Here is a 7,457-nt window from a genome sequence, read left to right on the forward strand (position 1 = left end):
ATGTAGTTTTGTGAGCTGCGAGAGCCCTGGGAGAAATTTGGTCAGGTGATTAGCCAATCCCGATAAGGACCTCATTTCTGTTAGATCTGTTGGCTCTGCTAGATGACGGGCGCGTTGACCTTTTCAGCGTCAGCACTAATACCGTTTGCTGATACAAAATGTCTGAGGAATCTCACTGACTGCTGGTGTAGTACACACTTTGCTGCGTTTAAGGTGATGCTAAGAAGTACTGTGTGAAGTCGTGCGTCATGTTCTTCCTGTGTGCAGCCAAACACTATTATGTCGTCTTGCCGACATGCTTGGCTGTGCAGGCCATCTAGCGCTCTTAGCATTTCCCTCTTGAAAAATTCAGGTGCTTTGAAAACTGCCAAATGGCGTCAGGAAAGTGGTGTACCTCTGGGACTCGGCGCCAGTGGAGCTTGCCAATAACCGGAACTTGTGTCGAGATTGCAAAACATGTAGCTCCGGAGAGTTAGGCCAGCATTTGTCGAGGGTGGGCATTGAGACTCGTTCAAGCAAAATGTCTTCAACCCCTCAAAGTCAATGCAGATTCGAAGCTTGCCTCCTATCGTTTTCGCCACTGCCATAGCTGAAAAACCTCTTTGTGGCCTCTTCAACATTTCTGATGACACCCAGGCACTCTATTCTCTCTAACTCACGTTTGGCATAGGGCAACATGGGCAGAGGTACTCGCCTCGGTACGTAATAGCACATGGCTTGGCATTCAGGAGCAGCATTTTTGTATTTGTCTTGACTAGGCCCAGGCATGATCAGGTATAGAATGTTGTATAGGTATCAGGTATAAAAAGTGGCAATAGAATGTTGGCTGGGTCGCTGACCTAGCAGGTTGACTTTGTTACCTCTATAACGCTTGGTAGGACATCTAAAGTACTTGATTGCGAGACATCCAAGAAGTGCGCGATTCTGTTGGTTGATCACATAAATTTATTTTTGACAACCGGCCACTCCAGCACAGGCTCGCAATGAACAGTCCAATCGTTAGTATTGTGGTGCTGCCAAGTCCAAGCAGCTGTTTCTTTGATTGCTTCAAGTTGCCCATAACTTCATTGTAGAGGCTTGTTGGTATAGCGTTACATTCGTGCCAGTGTCGACGTCGAACTTCATGGGCAAGCCGTTGACTGTCGCACCTAATTGTTACGCTTTTTGCAAGCGTATAAGTACACTGCGGCGAAGTGTACGGCCCTTTTTGCCACAAGCACTGCATGTTTTGCCGTTCGCTGGCCACACAATGTGTGATGGTGGGTGCGTCGTTGAGCCACACCACTTGCACGTCGACGCAGTCTGCTCGCGCTGGGTTTTCTGAGCCTACTGATTTGACTTTCCTTTGCTCTTGGAGTTGCGAGCAGGGGTTGAGACGGCGGCTTCTCGGCGTTAAGTTGCAGCTTCTCGCTTAACTGCGTGTCTATGAGACCGACCACGAGCCTATCACGGATCAGTCAGTTCCTCTGATCGCTGTACTCGCAGGTTTCTGCTCGTCTGAATAGTTTGGTGACGAATGTATCGACTGTCTCGTGCGCTTCGTGCTCTCGTGTACGTTTCGCATGCTCGTGTATGACGTTCATCCGCGGCACAAAAAGTTTCGCGAACGCTCGGGTTACTAGCTGTGTTGTAGCCGAGTTTCTCGGCGTCGCAGAGCTAGGACGTCGTCGGCTTCAAGACACATGGCATAGACGAGGGTGTTTACCTGCGTCTCGTGAGCTTGCTTCTTTAGTCCTGAGATAGCGCTTCCATCTCGTGAACCACCGTTTCCACTCCTCGGATCGCCGAAAGTCGTTTTTTCGGCAGTTCAACTACGAACGGGTTGAGCGGAGCGGTAAATTCTTCGTTGGCGTAACCTTTTCCTCGCACGTGCGCTGTTCGTCGGATGGACTTTCTCGCGCCTGCGGCGCTCGTGCTGCATGCCAGATTATACATTTCTCGCGCCTTGCGGCGCTCTACCTTCAAAATAACTTCACTTTGAGTTAATATGTTTTGAAAAGTCACGAAGAGCAGCATACGAAAAGCCTGGCACAAACGAAGATGGCCAGGTCTGTACTATATGTCCCCGACTGCTCCCCTGGGAAAATCAGTGATGTTAATTATTTTGAAGGTAGAGCGCCGCAAGGCGTGAGAAAGGTATAATCTGGCATGACTGATACAGCGATACAGCACGAGAACCGCAGGCGCGAGAAAGTCCATCCAACGTACCGCGCCCGTGCGAGGAGAAGGTTACGCCAACGAGGAATTTGCCCGGAGCGGAGCACATATGCTAGGCGAGGCCATGCGTAGCGAAGTTTCGCGTTCGGGGCACTGCGCCCCTGCGCTGCGGGCGTTTTCAGACGTCTATTTCAAAGGTGCGTTTCTCACGGCGTTGTCGAGCATCGCGCAGCTGCCACCATGTCTTGGTCGTCTGGCGAGCACGTGACGAGATTTACGAGACGCAAGTGTTAACTGACAACTGGTAAATAAGTTACATAAGCAACACTCGCATGGCTACATGCCGGCTCGGATGGCGCGGGCCGCGGTCTCCTAGAGGCACGTCATCGCGTCATTCCGCATCTCACCATATGATCTCACCATGGATAGATGGCTGAACCATTTAAATAGGGTGGCGGCTCACACCATCTAGCCGTGATTATAGTAATATACGTAACTGAGAAGTAGTATGTATGTAATTGACATAGTGGAGGGTTAAATTTCACTCTTGTCTTGATTATAGCCACCAAACATATAACCTCCGTTTGGTTATTTCTACCTTATCTGCACTGTCCCTAAACCCCAATACTTTGAAAAAAAAATCCGCCCCGTTGCTTTGAACTGTAAGGCGAAGCCCTTTATAGAAAAGTATCTAGTGTTCAACCGTTTCCTCCTGTTCCCCCGCTCCACATAACGTGTTTATTCCTTGATACATGGTCCGGTACGTCTTAGTCCGCAATACTCCCGTCCTGACTTCAAACAACAAAGATCTTCCCCTAGAATTATTGTGGATATTTTCTTTGGCAGTTTCCTGCTTGAAAGTTCTGTATGTTCCCAGTTCTGATTTTGTCTGCATCCCTGCTTTCCACAGATCCCTCACTGTTTCTTTAACCTTTTTCTTAACCACTGTTTCTTGGTTTGCACCCCTCCTGCAGTCGAAATACTTGATTAACAATTTTCTGGTTCACTTCCTCCATTTTGTGTCAACGTTGCTCATGTACAGGTAGCAAAAAACTTTCCTAGCCCACCGCTTTTCCCCCATTTCTCTCAATCGCTCCTATCTTGCAGCTAGCTTCTCTGCTCTCAAATGGTGACCATACTACGTCACCCTGTACCCTCTATTTGGTGTATTTCCATGTGCTCCCAAAGCAAGCCTACCTACCCGTTGCTGCTTAATTTCCAACCTTGCTCGAACCTCTGATCTCATGCACAGGACCGCATTGCCAAAAGTCAGACTAGGAATCATCACCCCTTTTCAAATCCCTCTGGACCACTTCGTACCTATTATAATTCCACAATGCCCTAAGTTTCATCACAGCTGCATTCCTGTTACTTCAAGTTGTATCCTTCGTGTTCCATTAGGTACTCACCTCCATTGTTTATCCACACGCCACGATACTTGTACTTACCCACTACCTCCAGTGTAACCTAGCTTCTGTATCCTATACTTGCCACCTTTATTTTAATTAAAAATCATGATTGTCGATTTTTCATTACTGAACTTTAAACCTAACCTATCTCCTTCTGTACTGTAGATGTCCATCAATCCCTGCAAATCTTCCTTGTTGTCAGCCATTAGTATACTTCATCCGTATACATCAGTCCTGGCAATGACTGTTCAATCCATTCTCCATGTTTGACAAAAGAAAGGTTGAAGCCAAGTCCGCTCCTCTCTAATTTAGCCTCTAATCCTTGTAGGTACAGCGTGAACAACAAAGGTGACAGCCCCTGTCTAAGCCCCCGTTGTATCTTTATCGGCTCAGATACCCTTTTCCCCATTTTATAAGCACCTTGTTACTTTATAGATATCTTCTAAGAGATTAATTACTCCATGCTCCACATCTAGTGTGCCCAGTATGTATCGACAAGTCCTCTTGAATTACACTGTCGTAGGCTCCCTTGATATCCAAAAATGCAAGCCACAGGGGCCTGTGTTCCTTTTCTGCTATTTTGATGCACTGTGTCAATGTGAACAGATTGTCCTCTAACCTCCTTTGTTTCCGGAACCAATATTGTAGTTCTCCCAGCACCCCCTCACCCTCCAACCATGCCTATGGACACGTGTGCTTAGTGCCATGTCATTTAGTCCCGCACACGACACTCCCTTGAGGACAAACATACAGTAAAAATGCAACATTTTATGAAAATTTACGACTGTAAGTGCATTCTCCATTGTTAATCTTCTCAGGCACTGAAGAAAACTGGAATGCTTGGCTTCAAAAAATCTAGCATACGAATTAGGGCCTATATAGGCAATTTAATAAAGCTGTTTTGTTTACAATACCATTTGAGATGCATGCATGGCATTATATATGGCCATGGGAACTACAAATAGGAGTCAGATTAATCCATTTACTTTTGGTGATCCGTGTAACCCATACTAGTCATTTCTCATTGAATTCTGCATTTATTGACAATTATTCCTAATGGGACAAATTTTTACCTATTTTATGGCCCATTCCATTTTCCGATAAGAATTTGTTCCCATGTATTTCAGCCCTTGTGTCTTGCTTAAACAAAGGGATTCAAAATAATAATTTCTAGCTTCAATACAACACGAGCAAACTCCCCCATATACTATAATACTAACTTCTAACAATTCAACTGCATACATTCTGCTGTCATCTCCCAATAGGAGCCAGCATTCGAGAGTGGCCAGTAACGTAGTAACTGCTCTCCAAGCCGATGTTAAATATGCTGCTAAATGTTTCATCTGAAAAAAAATGAAATATTGTCACGAGACTGCGCGCAATGGGACAAAGACGATGTTGACCATTGGGGTGAAGAAGATGACGATTGAAAAGATTGTCTTTCCACCATCTTGGCAGTGCTACAGCTCGCTTTTAATAGTTTGTAAGTATATTTACAAACTATTTACAGCGAGCTGTATATACAGGGTGTTTCAGCGAACACTTTCAAAATTTATTTAAGGTTGCCTGTGGCAGATAGCCAAATTCTAGTTAATGAGCTGTTCTACTCGATGAGGCGGACATAATTTGCACAAATAATCGAAATGTATAAGTGACTAATTACCAAACATTAACTAATTAAGTTTTAACTAATTAGCTGATGGCCCATATTGCAATTTACAAATTGTAGCCATGGAGTTCTCAAGGCGAATCCACTTGGAATTAATTCTAAGGATGACACCAGCTTCGCGTTATTAATTCTCGAACTTTGCGGAGAAATGCATTGGCGTTCCAGTTAATTTTGTGCTTTAATGCATAAAGCGACGTTTTGTTAAGAAACTAACTGGAACGCCAATGCATTTCTCCGCAATGTTCGGGAATTAATATCTCGAAACTGGTGTCATCCCGAGAATTCGTTCCAAGTGGATCCGCTTTGCAAACTCCACGGCTCCAATTTGTAAATTGCAATATGGGCCATCAGGTAATTAGTTTAAAACTTAATTAGTGCATTTTTTTAATTATTCCATTGTGCATTTCAATTTCTTGTGCAACTAAGGTCCGCCTCTTCGAGCAGACCAGCTCATGAACTAGAATTGTCATATCTGCCACAGGCAACCTTTAAGAATTTTTGAAAGTGTTCGCTGAAACACCCTGTATATATATATATATATATATATATATATATATATATATATATATATATATAATTACTAAATTGACAGATGACCTTGGCAGCAGTTTATCACATGTATACGTTATTCCCCAGTGTGTACCCTTGCACTTTGTTTCTTGTCAGTTAGCAGTGTCATTGTTCCCAATAAATCTGCTCTAGGTAACAAATTCTATATAGTAGTCACCAGGTAACAAGCTTTTTTTATGTGTGTTAGAGAAGAAAGGAAAGGCAAAAGCTAGTAGATCTCTTGTACAAATTTAAAAAAAAATTTCGCTAAAGTGGTCTTGTTTAAGAGTTTTTTGGTGTTGCAAAACAAGGAGAACTACTCTTACTAGTCATGGCTGACAAAATGCTGATTGAAAGAATTCAGTGATGTGTAGGGCTTTCATAAGGAAGGGCAGCAACTGTGTGTTTGCTTTCAGTTAGATCACACCAAAACAACATGAAAAGAGTAGGCTGAACTCAAACAATGGAGGCTGCTTTAGAAAGCAACTTCACACAGCCCACCTTACCTCAGATCAGTTTGTACTTGACACTAGCAGTATATGATTAGTTTTAGTAAACAATGACCTCATGTTTCCAATTATAACATTTTTGATTGTTTCTATATGCCTAAAAAGACATATGTGATGGCAACTTTTTGAGAATGTGCTTTCTGATTGTTCGGTAAGACTAAGGAAAAACTATACATGAAAATTTTGAATGTTTTGGTTTTAGCCAAGCGAAATGAAAATTATATCAGAAGGTACTTTTGGCCAGAAAATTAAGAAGATGGCTCTCATCACCATCACCACCAATGTTGATGATAGGATTATGATACGTATGTCCCTCAGGAACAGCCCTGAATCTGGCCTTTGCTTATATACTAGGTGGTGTGAGTTTAAGTTAAGGAAGTTTATATTCTCTGGATTTTGTTGTTAGCCAATGTAGCCTGAGCTTTGCAAGATTGGACCAACTCAGCTTTGTTAATACCGCTTTATTTTATCTTAGCCAATACATTGTAATGCAATCTCAGGTTGATATCATCAAATGAACTTGTCCTGGGGTTTTCCTAGATGAGGCAGGTGAGGTTACGTTAAATTGAATTGGCTGGGCTTACGCAGTAAATGTAAAGGCATAGCAAAATCATTAAGAGCAAAGCAATGCATCCATAATAAACACATTCATATGGGCTTTAATGCATTTGTTGTCTAAAGTTACAACAGAAATACATTTAAAACAAAGTGACTTTCGGCTCCTGTTGACTGTGTAATGAAGCAGACGTGCCTGCTGTTCTCGGTTTTAGCTTGAAGACGATGACGACCCATTCTGTGTTTAAAAGAGAGCTCGGGCTGTTCGCTCTGCTGCTAGCTGCTACTATAGATTATACTGTTAAATATTAAGTCTCATTACATTTGGTGGAGTTTGTTGGGATCCCTCAAGTAACCCTGGAGCTCAGCACTCGCACTTTGCCCACCGACACCATGGCTGACGCGACCAACGCTCCGACTGAACCCATGGTTGCCCCTGTCACTTGCGCCGGCGTTCTCTGTCAGCGCAATCCGACCATCTTTAGCAGGACCGGAGAACATGACGTCGAAGACTGGCTGTCGTCCTATGAACGTGTAGGCACTCACAATAAGTGGGACGACCAGTCCAAACAGACAATTGTCATCTTCTACCTTGCTGACGTCGCCAAC

This window comes from Dermacentor silvarum, chromosome 10, assembly GCF_013339745.2.
Source record: "Dermacentor silvarum isolate Dsil-2018 chromosome 10, BIME_Dsil_1.4, whole genome shotgun sequence".
Taxonomy (NCBI): domain Eukaryota; kingdom Metazoa; phylum Arthropoda; class Arachnida; order Ixodida; family Ixodidae; genus Dermacentor; species Dermacentor silvarum.